Source organism: Panthera uncia, chromosome F2, assembly GCF_023721935.1.
Source record: "Panthera uncia isolate 11264 chromosome F2, Puncia_PCG_1.0, whole genome shotgun sequence".
Taxonomy (NCBI): domain Eukaryota; kingdom Metazoa; phylum Chordata; class Mammalia; order Carnivora; family Felidae; genus Panthera; species Panthera uncia.
The window spans coordinates 64,413,576-64,430,487 of NC_064812.1; the positions used below are offsets into that span (position 1 = coordinate 64,413,576).

At 39.7% G+C, this 16,912-nt stretch overlaps 1 protein-coding gene across 3 annotated transcripts in view; it reads left to right on the forward strand.

The window, feature by feature from the left end:
* The window catches only part of CPA6 (carboxypeptidase A6), a 349,273-nt gene that overhangs the window by 20,116 nt on the left and 312,245 nt on the right, over positions 1-16,912 (forward strand). Inside the window, exon 2 of one of the 3 annotated variants that reach the window (XM_049633670.1) lies at positions 10,767-10,828. The exons of the other annotated variants lie outside the window; for them this stretch is intronic. The gene's annotated coding sequence lies outside the window, so the exon portion shown is untranslated. The remainder of the gene's footprint in view (positions 1-10,766; positions 10,829-16,912) is intronic. 3 annotated transcript variants of the gene reach the window in all.

Consider the following 16,912-nt stretch of genomic DNA (forward strand, 5'->3'; position numbering starts at 1 on the left):
TGAAGTCGGATGCTTAACCGACTGAGCCACCCAGGTGCCCCCACAAGTGCCTTTCCTAAACTCAATTTCTAAACTATAAAACTGGATGTGATCCTTCCACTGTAGGGTATACCTGAAATTGTGAATGGTGCTCAGTGGGGCTCTCTGCTCCGTGTACAGAATTTTCTGAATATTCATTATGGACTTGAAGAGACCGTGGGGCTGCTGGGAGTTGGCTGCAGAGTTGAAAGAGAAGGCTGGAGGGAAATGTCAAAAGGAAACTCACAATGTGATTAGTAGGTGTATGAAGCTTACCAAAGACCACACACCACCTGAGGAAATCAGACCCAAGTGCCAAGAGGCTCTATAGGCAGAGAACAGATGGGAGGAGGGGGCACCTCCTATAGGAGACCCACCTCCTATTCAACAATCTGATGTAAACATGTACTCTGTCTATATTTTAAACACTAGAATCCTCAGACTGAGTCAGGGTGGGGAAAAAATCACTGCCTTTTATTTTTTCCTTTTGCCTGTACTGTATCTGTTTTTGAGAGAATCCTATATCAGGAATGTTAATCATTTAGTGTAAAAAAAAAAAAAAAAAACACAAAACTATATGATGCAATCTATCATTTCCTTTTTTTTCCTGTAAGGCAAAAGACTAAATCTTAATGGTTATAAATTCAAATCTACCTTAATTCTTTTGTGGCATATAGATTTATCTTGTTTAAACTGTCAAGCATCTCTTCTCACTGATATGAATATTCTGGCATTTTTTTTTTCTTCTGACTTTGCTGTGTTTCGATCTTTATGTGGAATTTCCTTTGTACATGGTGTGCAGAAGAATATTTTATCCTAGAGGGCCATTCACAGAAAAGGACATGCAAAGAGCCAACATACACAAAAAGGTGTATTTCATACACAGAATTGCAAATTAAAGCAATGAAATGCCATTTTTTTCACACAACAGATTGAGCATTTTAAATCCTTTGAAGTTTCACCAATGTTGGTGAGGCTTGGAAGAAATGAACTCCTACAGTGCTGATAGAAGTGTGAAATTGCTACAAACTCCTTGGAAAGCAATCTAGCAGAATCTAAGAGTTAAGATACTCCTACCCTTGCACAGGTCAATCCCATTCATAGAGAACATCTGTCCAAAATTAGCATGTGTTGCAATGTTTGTTATGGCACTGATAGTTTTTTTTTGTTTTTGTTTTTGTTTTTTTTTTTTTTTTTTTTAAATCACTAAGAACTGAAAGTCCAGTAGGGGAATGACTGGAAAAATCCTATAAATCAAGACAGGTCTATGGAATACTATGAAGCCGTTAAATGAGTTATGGGCACATGTGGACCTAGAAGAATGTACATGATATATTAAAGCGCTACAGTCATGTGTTTTGTTTTTTTTTTAAATATGCTTTTGCATCATAGGGCTGTTTTTCTAGGTTATTTTTAGGAGGTAAGGTGAAGATAGCAATAGTATTTTTGAGAGGGTAGATTATCTTCTCCCATTTCTATTAAAATGCTACTAATGTGAGACTTAAATTTCTCCCCTAATGGCATATTTTAGAAAAACTGGATTAGGAAAGAAGTCTCGGTTCTGTTTTGATTTATGTGCCATGTGTATATCATTTTATTCCCAATCTCTTCTTCTAACATGATGAAGAAATAAGGAAATGTCAAATGCTTCAAGGTAATCCTAGAACAGGATGTTTCTCCTGCCCTTCTTACATTTGCTATAGTTACATACCAAGATTTACAAGTTCATAAGTTAGTAACTCCGTTCTGTTCCACTAGAAAAGGACCATCACTTTTTCACTTGAGATTAGTGCATTGATGCCTATACTTAACATATGGAACAGTACGCTCAGCCTGGGTTACAGCTTGCTTTTCACAGAATCTTCCAGTCATAGAATGCTAATTTATAAGGAAGTGAGTGGAATCAAAGCTCATCAGAATTACCTGCAGATTTTACAAACGCAGATACGCCTTATGCATACTCCAAATGTATAGATAGAACCAGAATATCCAGAAACAGCCCAGGAACGTCTTAAAAATGACAACCAAGGGACTCTGGTGCATCTTCTCCGTAGACTAGTGTTTGTGAACTACGGGCAATGCTTATCAAATAAGGTTAAGGTGCCTGCCAGTGTCGATCCTAGGCAGTGAAGACCACAAACCTTTGTAAAGCCTCTATAAAGAAAGTACCTCTCAGTGCTAAGCCCTCCTCAACAGCTAGGAAGATGTATGAAATTCAAATGCTTGCAAAATCTCATTTTCCTGTACTGTGAGCCTTTGGCCCTTGATGATGGAGTTTTTGTGAAAGTAACCTACTGGGTTTGCCGTAGTGTTCCCCTCAGCCTCTTTAGTTCATCTGCACCTGACTCGCTCAGTGTCCTGATATTGCTGTGTCTTCCTCTGTAGCCAAAATGCATGTATTTTGGGCAAAAATTCAGTCCTATGGAGATCATTCTTCAAAAGCTTCATGAAAGTAAAGCTAATGTTCAGGTTGTAGTTGTATATTCCCTTTTTGAGGAATGGACAGGAGTACTTAAAATCTATTAACACCAGACCTTCAGTGTCTGAAACCCTGGACTATTACCACTAACAAAGATCAAGTGGAAAGGGAACCTTTTAGAAACACTGAGACAAAGCAAATGGCACGCATGGTATTTCTTGAGCCTCTAAGGCAGTAAAGTACCAGATGTCCTACAACAAAGTCTGTGGGGACTGTGGAACCTAATGGGCGTAGCCAGAGTGCTCAGCTTTAAAAAGCTCTTGTGCTTATAAAAACAAGCAACTTGGCACCATTAACTCCATATGTTAGGTTTAAGACTTTTTCCAGCCTGCGTTTGATTTACTTAAACACTTGTAATGCTTACCTTTTGCGTTAAAAGGGAGAATATAAATAAGAAGTTTGTTCAGCTCCTAATAGGGGTCTTTCACATAGTAGGTTACTTAGTAAATATTTGGTGACTGTATTAGCTGGCATCTTCTAATTGTGCAGTTGGAAAAGGAAAGGTCAACTTCAGTTGATCTCTCAAGTTGCATAAGCTATACAAAATACACACAATGACTTCATTATCTGGTGGAGAGGTCAGGAGATAGTCAACATGACGAAGAAAATCCAGAGCAGAACTGTGGAGTACAAAGTCCCTAATTCAACAGTCTTAAGGACCATTGGTTAAATTCAAGGTACATAATGCAGAGATATAGTTACAAAATGACCAAAGACCACTCCTTCAAGTTCTATTTCCTGAAAGCCTACAGACTATCCAGATAGGGTATTATTATCCGAGATAGCATTATTCAAATGCTATCCCTGTAAGCTGTGTTCTGTCCCAAAGATGCTGATTGTTTTCATGGCACAAGGTATATCACCTATGTCATGATGCGTTTCAAGCCTTCATTTCCAGCTCTGGGTTTCTTACTCCTTTCAGTCCCATATGGGAAAATGGCTACTGGACATTCCTGTGTGGATGCCAACTTCCTTGAAACATATACACTCTCTGTGTCTGTGTGTCTCTTTACCCTATTCTCATTCACTTTGGAGAAATCCAACCACCCAGGGTTAAAACGGCTCATTTTTCTTTCTCCCCTACATAGTTACTCACTGAGCCCTACCACTCTCCCTCCTACCCCCCCCCCCATTTCTTCTGGGTTTCATTTCTCTCCTTTGGCCTTCATTATGTCCATGTGGCCGTAGTAACTTCCTAACTTCCAGTTTGCCACCTCCATTCTGTTCTGTACCTCACTATCCAAATTAATCCTCCCAAAGTGCTTTTCTGTCACATAGCTTTACTGATCCAGAATGCTTCAATAGGCCACAAAATCTCAAGACTGCTGTTCAAACTCCTTTGTCGGGCATCCAAGTCCCTCTACAGCTCTTTCCTTTTCCCCTCTCTTCTGCTCAGAGGAGTCTGCCCCTTTCCTCAAACATGACCAAAGCATGCTCCTACTCCATCCACTCCATCTGTATCACCTAGGGTGCTGTCCTTCAGTGTGTTGTCACATGTGGAATGTCCCTACCCTTTAGCCCTTCATGTGAAGTGTCATTTCTAGCATGACGAAACAAGCCCCCAGAGCCCTCCTCTAACAGCTTTTCTGTTTAACTTGAGGCACCTTCAGTGTAAAGCCTGTATCTTCAACTACTTCATATGCTTCTCCTTGTGCTTCATAAATAGTAAATGCTCAAAAGGCTTATTTTGATTAGATTTAGAAACTGGCCTGTTGTCTTGACTATGATTCTCAGTCCAACTTGCCCAAAACCATGAAAGAAAAAGCCAAAAGAAAATATTGGCAGCTAGGCTCAGTACCCCCTCCCCCAAAGTTCGGACAAAGTTCCATGAACTGGACCCTTTGTCTTTACAAATAATCCATGTCTGCTAGGACTGGGAGAGGTAGCCCAGATGAAGATGTGGAGAGACTCTTGCCAAAGGAAATTTTCTAACTTCCCAGTCTGACAAAATTCCTTTACGGGGATTTTAGAAGATGCATATGTATTACTCACCATAGGCAGTAACTGGTCCTTTCCTTACGTGGGGGAGGCAGTTCGCCTAGACCAGAAAGATTTCCTTAAGATTTTGCAAATTCTGTGCTTCTGGGTCTTACAAGCATAAGTTAGGATTTTACCTAGCTGTATTCTCTTTAGCCCAAACTAGCTTTTCAAAAATATTAAAAACAATTACTTTTCCAGACAAAAGGGAAAAAGTTTTATTAAATTCCAGTTAACATGCAGTACAATATTGGTTTCAAGAGTAGAACTCAGTGACTCAGGACTTAGACTTAACACCCAGTGCTTATCACAAGTGCCCTTCTTAGTACCCATCTAGCCCATCTCCAACCTACTTCCCTCTGTCAAACTTTATAGTCCTGAGTCTCTCTTCTCTCCCCTTCCCCTATATTCATCTGTTTAACTTCCACATATGCTATTATATGGTATTTCTTAGTTATTTCACTTAACACACTCTAGCTCCACTTATGTCATGGCAAATGGGAAGATTTCATTCTTTGGCTAATATTCCATTTTATCACTTTCTTATATATACATGCCCGCATGTGCACACACATACACACCCCATGTCTTTATCCATTCATCAGTCAATGGACATTTGGGCTTTCTCCATACTGTGGCTATTGTGCTATTGTGCTACTGTGGTATTCTGCTATAAACCTTGGGATGCATGTACCCCTTTGAATCTGTATTTTGTATCCTATAGGTAAAAGTGAAATTGATGGATCATAGGGTAGTTCTAATTTAGTTTTTTTCAAATATTCATAGTAAAAAAACAAAAATCATTGTATGAGTTTCCAGATAAAATTGTGCTAACTAGGACAGATCAAGACGTAGTACATTTTACTGTGAGGAATTGTTTTAAAAATAGGTTAAATATTCTAGAAAATGGTGGACCCAGAGATTGAACCAAAGTAGGCTAGCTTGGAGAATGTAAATGTAGTTCAGAAAAAAAACATGAGTATGAGGCACATCCATCTCATTGTCTTCAGTGTTCTAGATTCAGTCCCAAAGCGTTTAACTCTCAAAAGCCTGCTTCTAACAACATGACATTTAAGCTGAAATTAAGTATCATCAACAGGCCACATTCCCTCTGGCAGCTACGGAGGAGAATCTGTTCCTCCCTTGCAGCTTCCGGTGATGGTGGTCCCCTCCAAGCTCTCTCCGTGGTCACATTGCCTTCTCCATGTGTGTCAAATCTCCTGCCTGTCTTCTAAGGATACTTGTGATTGCCTTTAAGGCCTTTCCACATAATCCAGGGCAATCTCCCATCTTTGAGATTTTCAATCACATTTGCAATGCCCTCTTTTGCCATGGAAGGCAGTACATGTTCCAGGGATTAGAAGGTTTACTTTGGGTGCCATTATTCAGCCTACCACAATGACCATTTTATGTACACCCAATGTAGATATATATGAAGTATTATATATTAAAAAACACAACCTATAAAACAGAAAATAGGATATGCACAATATGGTCAATAATGGTTATCCTTGGAAGTGGGATGACCAGGAATTTTCACATTCAATATTACATGCTTTGGGGACAGTTTACCCTTCTACAAGGAGCACATAATCGATACGTTTGTATTGAGGGATAAAACAATAAGGATTAGGGGAGAAATAATTCCAGCAATATTAAAGTAAGTCCATGATGCCCTAATTTGGTGTCTTTCCCCTTTATTTCCTAGCACTTCCTTCCAGCACTCCCCTCCCTCATCCTTGTGCAGCTGCTCCTTCACTCATCTATGCAATTTGGATTGAAAACACACTTCAGGCAATTACATCCAAACTCTGATTTGCTAGGCTTCAAAGTCCCTGCTGTTTCCTCTGTTACAGGCTGTTTTTCCTAATTTCTCCCTTTAAAGACAGGGACTCCCTTCAAATTCTTGAAAGAATTTTCCAGAAGGGGACAAGAATTGGAAGGAATAGAAAGGTTTTTTTGTTTTGTTTTTTTGACCTGTGCTCTGAGATCTTTTTTTTTCCTCCCCGCCTCAACAAGGGGTGTGTCCTATGTGGGGACAAATCTAGCCTTCCTCTCCATGTCTAAATCCCTACCATTCATGGAAGGTTTTTTGCTGTGCTTTGTATCACTTGTTCACTTTCACAACCTGTGTTTTTGGAGCAGTTGATATTTTTCAGGCACTGTAAACAGCTGTCTGAGGATAGTTACAAGGGCCACATCCAAAGAAGTCCAGTTCCCCCTCAATCAGCTGCCAAAGTCCAGTATCATAGATTTGAGATGGATATCTCATTGGTGACTAATAACTTCCCCTGTCCCTTTCTTCTAACATCCAGTTTCTTTATAAATGTGAGGCTGAAGAGTCCACAGGTCTGAGCAAACCAAGCACTTGGAATTAGACAGCAATGTTTCCATTGAAAGGAGACTTCACGTTAAAGGGCAAACTTGGAAATCCGTAACTCCTCTATAAATACATTAAAGAATTATTCACTGTTACAGTATGTCTACTTGGCCCTACTTTGCATTTTTTGCATGACAGACATTTCCCATTGTTTTGGTGAAATAACCAACTGTTTTAACATGTATATGCAATCAGGCATTTAATTCAATTTCATTTATCACTAGGTGCATTTATTGTACTGTCTAATCAGAGGTAAACACAGCTGCTATGGGCATGTGGCTAGAATACTCTGGAAAACGGGGGTGGGAAATCTGTTTTAAAATCTGCTTAATCTATCTTTTATTCATCTTAAATATTGCAGAGAAGGGCTAGTTTTCATTGACAACAAAGACGGCAGTCAAGTATATACTTCGAGAAGAAATTACCTAGATTTCACAGAAATGAATCCTAGAAGCTTGGCTGTACAGGTTTTTTAAAAATGCATAGAAATCACCTGGGATCTTGTGAAAATAAAGATTTTGATTTTAGTGGGACTGGGCTGGGGTCTGAGATTTTCGAACAGGCATTTCTAAAAGGCTCCCCTGTGGAGCTGCTGCTGCTGGGGTTGGTCGTGTAGATTAGCAAGACTGACAGGAGCCCAGTTACTCATGGTTACCAGCTTTGTGAAATCAAAGCCTCCATGGCTTGGCCCTGAGATGGTTGGAATCACCATACCTTGGCATTTTAGGTGCCAAAATGTATCTTTTCGGGTGAATTTAAGAGGCTCTAATCCACAGGGGGGTGTCTTTCTGATAATGCAAGCCTGCAATAGCTTTTCAGTTTTTTCCAGTTGCTTAGTTTACTCTGGGCTTTAAAAATGTATATATTTTTGAATTCCCAGATGATACTATAAGCTTGAGAGTAGAAACAGGATCCTGCCAGTGCTGGATGCATATTAAATATTTAACATGAGTCTCTAATTGAAGGTGACTCTTCTGTTTCTATAAAGTATTTCCAGTAAGCCCAGTTGAATTGCCACTTTTGCCAATTAAACCATTGAGAGAGCTTAGAAGGACACTTAGTTCTAAGCTTTAAATATGAACAGGGATTGAAGGCCTATTTTAGGTTAAGGCTCAGTATTAGATTTCAAAGAGATCCTGAGATATCTGGGAAGCTGTCAACACCTGAATGCACTATCCTTGCCATCGGAATTGCTATGCTGACACCTGGACATTGCTTCTCATTCAAAATGAGCAAATTGCTCCCTCTTCACTTTTTCTTCTGTTTTTATATAACCCTAATACTCCACTCTCCACGGGGTAGTTCTGGGTATCTTTTAGATTGGAGGTGGGTGAAGAGCTGGGAGGTGTATGTCCCAGCACCTACCATGACACCCCTCAATTGTGTGTGATCAGATAAATTTATGCAGAATTGAAATTTGGCATATTCAAAATATCCCTAATCTTCAAAACTATTTGTAGACAAAACTTCTAGCCTTGACATTTTGAAAATAAGATTCCAAAAGTAGGCCTTCTATAAAACCAGCAGGCTTAAAGGTCATTTGTGGCTAGCATTTAACAATTATCAGGGCATTCGAATTTCAGCTTAGTTCTGTGCTAGAAGGAACAGAAAGTAAATAGTAACTGAATGCAGCTGTACGGAAGTTAATCTAACAGAGAAAACTAAAGTAGCCTTCCACTAGCCAGGATACTGTAAAATCAATCTTCTCTTAGAATTAAGGAAAAACTGAAGCCATTAGGAGACTATGAAGCACTTTAGAATTGCTTTATTGCGTCAAATGCTTATGATGGAAATTGCAATTATAAATCTGGGTGACTTAGAAATAATGGTAATGTTCCCAAGCTGCCTATAAACTTCCCAGGGCCGTTAAGGTCTACATATCGTTATACACAATGTATCTATTGCCCAATTCCACAAGCTTAATTGCTAGAGCAAGGAAAGATGATTTCCCCTTCTTATTTGAAAAGCAGAGCCGTGAGCTGATTACATGGAGTAAGTGACTTGTTAGGGTCCCTTATATATACTTGAAATGAGAAAACATGGCTAAGTGCCCACTGCAGACTGGCTACTTAACCAAGTTTCTCTATTTAGGCTGTATTCACTTACGAAAACAAAACTTGAGGTAACCACCTTTGATCTATTAAAATGATCAACGTGGCTACTGTAAAGTGAATTGTGCCTAATGAAGTAGCTAATCTCTAAAATGAGTTCCCTTTTTTGGGAGAAGGCTTTGAGTATCCTAACACTTCCATTTCAGTGACCACAAGTCCAGAACCCCTCTGGCCTTCTAGAAGGAATTTTCACAGCCTTGTGAGGATTTGTACTCCCATTTTAACTTTCCCTAAAAACGATCTTAGTGGATCTGTATCTTGTTGTATTTAAGACCCTGTCCTACACTGGCAGATCACAGGCACTTAATCTATCCTGTGTTGCTTTGTGCCAGCAAAGCCTCAAAAGCTGTGTTGATTTACATGCTGATTTCAGTCTCTGACCAAATTCTCCCTGCTACCACTCCAACAGAGCTGGCAGTTCACTGGAGGTATAAATGTATGTCTACAAATCAGCCTGCTGGCTCTTCGGATGTTGCCGGGCCCTCCAGGACTTGAACGTGTAATTGTTCAACCATACGGTTTGTCTCTACCCAAGCTGCTCCAAGGCCTGGGTGAGGGAACTCTGTTCTCACTGCATCCTTCCCTCTGCCCTGAAATGAATGATGTGGTTTCCTGTGGCTGAGCCATCTCCAGACCAGTTGGGCTAGGATTAGGGCTCACTTAGTTCCTCTAGGTGCTAGCCCAAGCCTGTGTTCTCTGTGTGGGCTGCTGCAGATTCATCAGGCCAAAGGGACTCGGATGACATGGAGATCTGGAATCCATCCCAGTGTAGGTCAGTGTGGAATGCAAGTACTACATGGCCTTGTGATTCTGCCCACGGCAGTTTCTCCTTGGGATAACCATGTTACAGGGGTGTTGAGTGGGGTACCGCCACACTGTCTTCTTCTTTAACCCTTTCCCACGTGATATTTAGGACTCCCTGCTGCCTGACTCAGATACCATCTCCTTTTCTCCCGAGTTATTCTAGAGGCTCTGACTTCCCTCTCTGACAAATGGCTTCTGTAAGGTGTGTGCCACCCCCATCTTTCAGGTGTGTGTGTGGTTTGTACACATACATATTCCTGTTAGGGACAGGGTTCAGATCCCACCCCACACCCTAAACCAGAAGCCTTTTCAGGCTTGTGTCAAAAAGTTAATGCAAATAGATCCTTAGAAGAGATGGTGCCCATTTCCTTCCACGCACTGGATTTTTCTGTCGGACAAACAGAGCCCCTACACCTACATCCTGGAGCCTTGGAAATGAGTGCTGTTACAAGTTTGCTTCAAATTCTCCATAGAAACCCTGATGAATCTGATATTTTCCAAACTATCATAGTCTGGGTTTTCTAAAAAATTAGCATTTGAAATGTGTATTTAAGGGTTTATTGTTTGCTAAGTAACAGAAACCATTTTGAGCTACTTTGGACCAAAATGGGAAAATTGTTGGAAGGATTCAGACAGGTCTCTGGGGGCTTGAAGGCGCCATCGTGGACCTTTCCTCAAGAGCCCTGGGCTTATCGGAACCCTGTTTGTAGTTCCTCAATAGCACAGTACGTAAATTGTGAAGAGCAAGAAGTGGGTGTCTATCCCTGTTCAAGCCAGCTAAGGCCAGGGACATAATTTTAGGTAATTCAAACCAAAAGCCTGGGGTCAAGCCCTACAGACAAGATACAGAGATGGGGATCTCTGGACCAGACTCTAGAAAGTATCCACTACAGGGAGCATTCACTCATGTTTTTTTAAACATTAAGGCAACAGTAATGATCAAATAACTTAACCTATGGTTCATACAAGACTACTTAAAATGTCTTTTTTTTCCCAGATGGGAAGGGAACCTTGACTGTAAACAGTTGTTCTGAACTTGGGTTTCCTGGACTCTTAAAGGTATAGCCTGGGATTCTGAATGTTCTTCAACCACTCCAGTGTTTCTAAGAGGCCTTCATTTATTTACCATGATAAAGGTGCACACCATCACTAGCACTTGAGTTTCTTGGGTTTTTAGCTAAAATGTTACTAGGTTGATGTGGTAATGCTCTGTCCTCATGAGAGCTAGTCATTATATGTAACTTTGCTTAACCATAAACATTTGGTAAATTAAACTCAGAAATAGTCATGTACAAATAGCAAACACTTAAGCACCGTTTTCGATGTGCCTGCACTCTTCCAGTGCTGCTGACATGATCTTTCCAAACCAGCAGTTTGTTGAAGAGGGGATAAAAGGTATTTAAGTGGCAAAGAAGATTGGGAGACACCAAACCAGGTCTTGAGTCATAGTTCAGTGTCAGCAGTGATGCTGATGCAGAAGTAAAAACGTTTTGCTCTTAACAGGGAGTTGTATTATCCTCGGGAAAAGCTTCACAAATGAGCCTCCTTGTGCTTGCCTCCCACGAGTTTGGTTCTAGCCACAGTTTCACACACTCCTAAATTGGAGTTTTCATCTGTGTTTAAAGTAACCCATCAGGGTGTTTGCATTTCTGTTACTATGCAGAGTGTTGGAGGTTAGATGTTTAGCAAAATAAAATATCATTAGGCTATAGAGCACTCTGATAAACCTGTATCCTAGGGCTGTTGCACTCTTGTTCTTTAAAGGATCTGAAATGTGTTTTGTCTTGTCTATCACTTGTCTATCACTTAAAAACTAAGTAGCAGTTTAATAACAATTCAGCTCTGCTACTTTTTTGTTAGGTAACGAACAAATAGTGTTGTAATGAATACATATGAAAAGTATCTAAGATTCCCTCTCCTTTACAGATGAGACAACTGAGGCTAGGCAAATAACTCGATAGGAAGGTTAGTGACACCCCTGGATTGGGAGCTATAAAGTTGTAGGTAGCAGGAACTATATCTGTGTTTCCTATTCTCAGTCCCCAGCACAAAAGGGGCCCACAGTACATAAATGACTTTCAAAATCCATGCTTCTGCTGTATTAGGTTTCCTTTGAGATTACCCTGGCATGTTTTGTGCCTAAGTGAAGAAGTAATTGTTTTCATCAGCACTAATAGGAGTAAAATACTCTGTTGTGATGGAGTACTCCCATGGCTGGTCTTTTTGTGTTGGATGAAGGTTAGTTGCAGTATATGGAAGTAAATCACCATAAATCCATGATTGGGGAGACGGGGCAGTCAGTTTTGTTTGAATGCCAACATAATATCAGAGCTACCAAAAATCACTTAATTTTGAGATATTTTTCTTCCCAGATAATGGATACATACATAAGATGCAACTCCCTTGGTATAATCTTTTGTCAATGTTTAACTGATGTTTCCCGGCAGTAAAAATACTTACTGTAAACCTCAACCAAAATTGCTGGAAGGAAAGATGAATACACAGGTGACCTATGTTATGGAAATCCTAGGGCAAAATTGCTGCAACTTACACACTTGATTGTACCACATTGTTTTCAATGTTGTAATTCTAGCTCTAAGGATTCATCGGTGTGAAATACCATAAGAATTATAACATCCATTGACTTGCAAGTCTTAAAAAAAAAAAAAAAAAAAGGGGGGGGGTAGTGGCACAAAAGACTTCATTTGTCCAGAGAAAGTTGCCCAATGATGGCTGGAGAAAATGGCTCTATTGATTGAGGACAGTGGTTTATATTACCTTAGCAAATACGGTTTGAAGTCAATTGCCAGAAATGATCGTTTTTCATTCAGTTTATAGACTCCTTTGTATTTATAAAACCGAAAGAATGTGTTCTGTTCAACTTGGAACCAGGATTATTCAGTGAGCCACTTTAAATCTATAAACATCTGGCTCCAAGAGACCAGCAAGAACCTCCCATCTTTAGATCTGTAAATAGTGCCTCTCTAATAAAACTCCTATATTAGAGTGTTTAAAACCTACTCAATATTGTTCAGGGGAATATACAAGACGAATCTTGGTCTTATAAATTCCATGATTCTATGAGCCAAAATACAGTATTTGGACCAGAGTGTGATAAACTGCTTTGGAGTTGTGGATCCTTTAGTGAAGCAGGCGACTTCACTATGTACTTGCCCCCTAAAAATGGAAACAGACAAAATTTTACATAGAACTTTAGATTTTCTAATCTGAGGTTTGTCCATCTCCATTAAGAATATAAATATCACTTCAGTTTTAGGCACAGGTGTACATGATTTAAAAACGTACGTGGATAGGGGCACCTGTGTGGCTCAGTTGGTTGTGTCCCACTTCGGCTCAGGTCATGATCTCAGGGTTTGTGGGTTTGAGCCCCACGTCAGGCTCTGTGCTGATAGCTCAGAGCCTGGACCCTGCTTGGGATTCTATGTCTCCCTCTCTGCACTTACCCGATTCGTGCACTCTCTCAAAAATAAAAATTAAAAAAAAAATTTTAATACTTTAAAATATATGGATTTAAAATGTACATGGATTTAAAAATGTATGTGGATTTAATATATATTATCCTGTTTTTCTATTTAACCTTGTTACTACCTTTGTGTGGCTGTGGGTGTCGAAAACCTAACAGTCTAGCTTTTGGGAAAAGTTAGTCTAGCAAAGTGGCATTCATGCCATTTATCCAGGATTTTTTTTTTTTTTTTTTTTACTGTGAACTATGCAGTAGCTTACATTGCTTTACCTTATGTGGAGTGGCCTGCCATGAGCTTCTGGTTGTTACAGTGTGTGGCTTCCTCTGGAAACTTCCTTAAAGCCATATTCAGGAAACAAAAGAACTGAACCTGGAATGTAATAATAAAGCTTCGGGGAACAAGGCAGCATTCTTGCCTTTCCAGGTAATTCCATTGTGATATTATTTAGCTAAAATCAATATTCATATCTTTCCCTTTACTGAGTAGTAATTATCACAAAGGTTTTATATGGCACAAAGAACTGAAATAGATACCTGTCTTGAGGATCTTACAAATCCAATTGGAGAAAGGAGACTATACCTGGAACAGGGAGTGAAACAAGAAAATGGTGAATTATTCAGTATTGGTACATACTGGGGAAATATTGATAGGTGATAATTGATACAGCAAGTATAAAAGGTCACTATAAACTTAATGAGCATCAGTGTGTTCCCAAGCTTATCTGATCATCAATCCTATTTTATAACACCAATTACTACCTAAAACAAACTAGGGACCCCTTATGTAGGACTACTAGAAGTTTTCCTGACAGGAAAAGGACCTTGAGATAGGATGTGTTTCAGGTATGGTCCAGAATTCCCTGCACCAGAATCATGAGGGGTTATTTGTTTGAAAAAACAATTGTTTACTGGGTGCTACCCCTGTCATATGAAATAATTTTTGGTGCGGGGACCTTGGCTCTCCACATTCTACCACCACCTCAGGTTATGTTTATACAGTCAGGCATGAGAACCCCCATGTGGACATGCATAATAAAGAAGAAAGGCATTTATGCCACATAGACAAATATTGTTAATAAAATGCTTTGAGCTCTTTAAACCTCAAAACTTGAAAACTTAGATTTTTGCACAGTGACCTCTTCCAGGCTATCATATGCTGGACCTAACAGAACACTTCCTATTTCTAAAAAAGTCCTTTACGATTCCATTTAGGCATATAGTTTCAAACATTTACTTCTTCCCCCCCCCCCCCAATGTCAAATAATGCAAGTTTTTTTTGCATACAGGTAAGTCATATACACTCACATAATGTCTTTTGATTTTTATTGAAACATCTGTGGAATTACTGATAACCTAATATGTCAGACTTCATAGAAATGAAGTAAGGGAAGAATAAAGGGAGTTTCATGTACTTTTTTACCTCATGACTGCAAGATTCTGGGTAGAACTTCTAAGGGCCAGATAACTTTCATGCCCAGAAGGGCTCGTGATGAAAAAAATCCTCCTTTTCCTCAGTGAAAATTTTTTTCAAAACACCACCTAAATCCTTAAGGTCTGAGTGTTTTTTCTCTCAAGAAGAGAAAAGGAAGGGAATTTGCTTCTAAGGATCTGGTCCTTTATTTTTCACTCTTCAACACACAACAGTTGAGTAAGGGAGGTGGTAGGCCTTTAAGTCATTTTCCTAGATTAAGGAACTGAGGCTGAAAGAAGGTGAATGGCTTGCTTAAGTTACGACTGTTAAGTACCAAAGCCAGAGTTTTAACCCTGTTCTGTGCACTGTGCTTATTTCCCCATAGCACCTTCTCTCTGAGAGCAGCAGAATCTCTAGACACTGTGTCTCTGGCCCAGGACACACTTGGCACTTCCCAGTGCAGAGCATTCCTATAGAGGGGAGCAGTCCCCAGTGGCTCCAGCTTGGGTGGGATCTGCTAACCCTAGGAACTTGCATCAGCACCATGCTGTTTCCAGTGTCTCCTATGTCCCAACAAGCAGAATGGAGCAGTGATTACCAGTGGGCTGGGGTTTGACCATGACTGGCTGCTTAACCTTAAATAAGTTACCCAATCTCTGAGACTCTTCTCCCAGTTGCCCAATGGGAGTAACGTCTGCCTTGTAAAATTGTGTGGGTTTCTTTAACAGCTTTAGTGAGGCATAAGTAAAATCCCTACATTTAAGTATAAAGTTCAGTGAGCTTGGTAAATGTCTTTAGTTGGGCAACTGCCATCATAATCTAGTTCCAGAACCTTTGCATTAGCCCATAAAGTAAAGGGCCTTTTCAGTCAATCCCCAACTCCTGTCCTTGGTTCCAGTAACCATTTGACTGCTTTCAGTCACAACAGTTTGGCTTTTCCCAGAATATCCTGCAAATGGAAACAAACAGTATGTAGTCTTTTGTGTGTTTAGTATCTTTTATTTAGCATGACGTTTTGTGGTATACACATTGTACCTTGTATCAGTAGTTCATCCCTCTTTGTTGAAGAGTATTTCATTGTGTAAACATACCATATCTTGATGGAGATTTGGGTGGCTTTTGTTTGGGGCTATCATGAACGCTGCTACAAATGATCATATAAATATTTCTATGGCCATAGGTTTTTATTTCTTGAGTCAACAATTCTACTTCTAGGTTCGTACCCATGTAAGTATGTTTAATGTTAGAAGATACTGTCAAACTTCTTAAACTAGCTGTACCCTTCTTGTATCCCCACTAACAGTGCATGGGGGTTTCAGTTGCTCCTCATCCTCAGCATTTGGTATTGTCAATGTTTCTAACGTTAGTTATTCTGGTGGGCATGTAGTGTTTTCTCAATGTGGTTTAATTTTAACTTCCCTGATCAATGATGTTTAGCTTCTTTGTGTCTTGTGGGCCATTGCATATGTTGTGTGGAGTGTTTGTTAAATGTGTGTCTTTTTTGGAGTCTTTATTCATAAAAGAAAAAATCTCTCTTTTGTAAGGTCTGTTAAAATATTTTGCCCAATTTAAAATTGTTTTCTTACTATGTGTTTTAAGAGCTCTTTATTTTTTTTGGAGACAAACCTTTTGTTAGATATTTCTTCAGGGATTTTCTCAGCCTGTAACTTCATTTCCTTGATGGTGTGCTCAAAAACCAAAGTACTTCTAATGAATACGGACTTACTAGTTTTCTTCTATTTTTTTTTTTCCTATTTTTTCTATCCACAACAAGCACAAGCCAGAAAAGAAGATGCTTTTGGTGTCACATCTAAGAAACCTTTGCGTAACCCAAGGTCATGGATTTTTTTTCCTAGGTTTTCTTCTAGAGATTTCATAGTTTTAAAATGAGTTCTCATTTAGGTTTCTGAGCCATTTTGAGTTAATTTCTGTGTATAGTAGAGTCAAGTTTCATTTTTTGCATGTGGATGGCCAAGTATTCTAGCACTACTTGTTGCAAAGATTTTCACTATGGAAATACTCCCCTTTGTTTAACGAACTGAGCCACCCAGGCGTCCCCCACCTGTTTGTTAAACAAAATCAAGGGGCGCCTGGGTGGCTCAGTCAGTTAAGTGTCCGACTTTGGCTCAGGTCATGATCTCGCGGTTCATGAGTTCAAGCCCCGCGTTGGGCTCTGTGCTGACAGCTCAGAACCTGGAGCCTGTTTTGGATTCTGTGTGTGTGTGTGTGTGTGTGTGTGTGTGTGTGT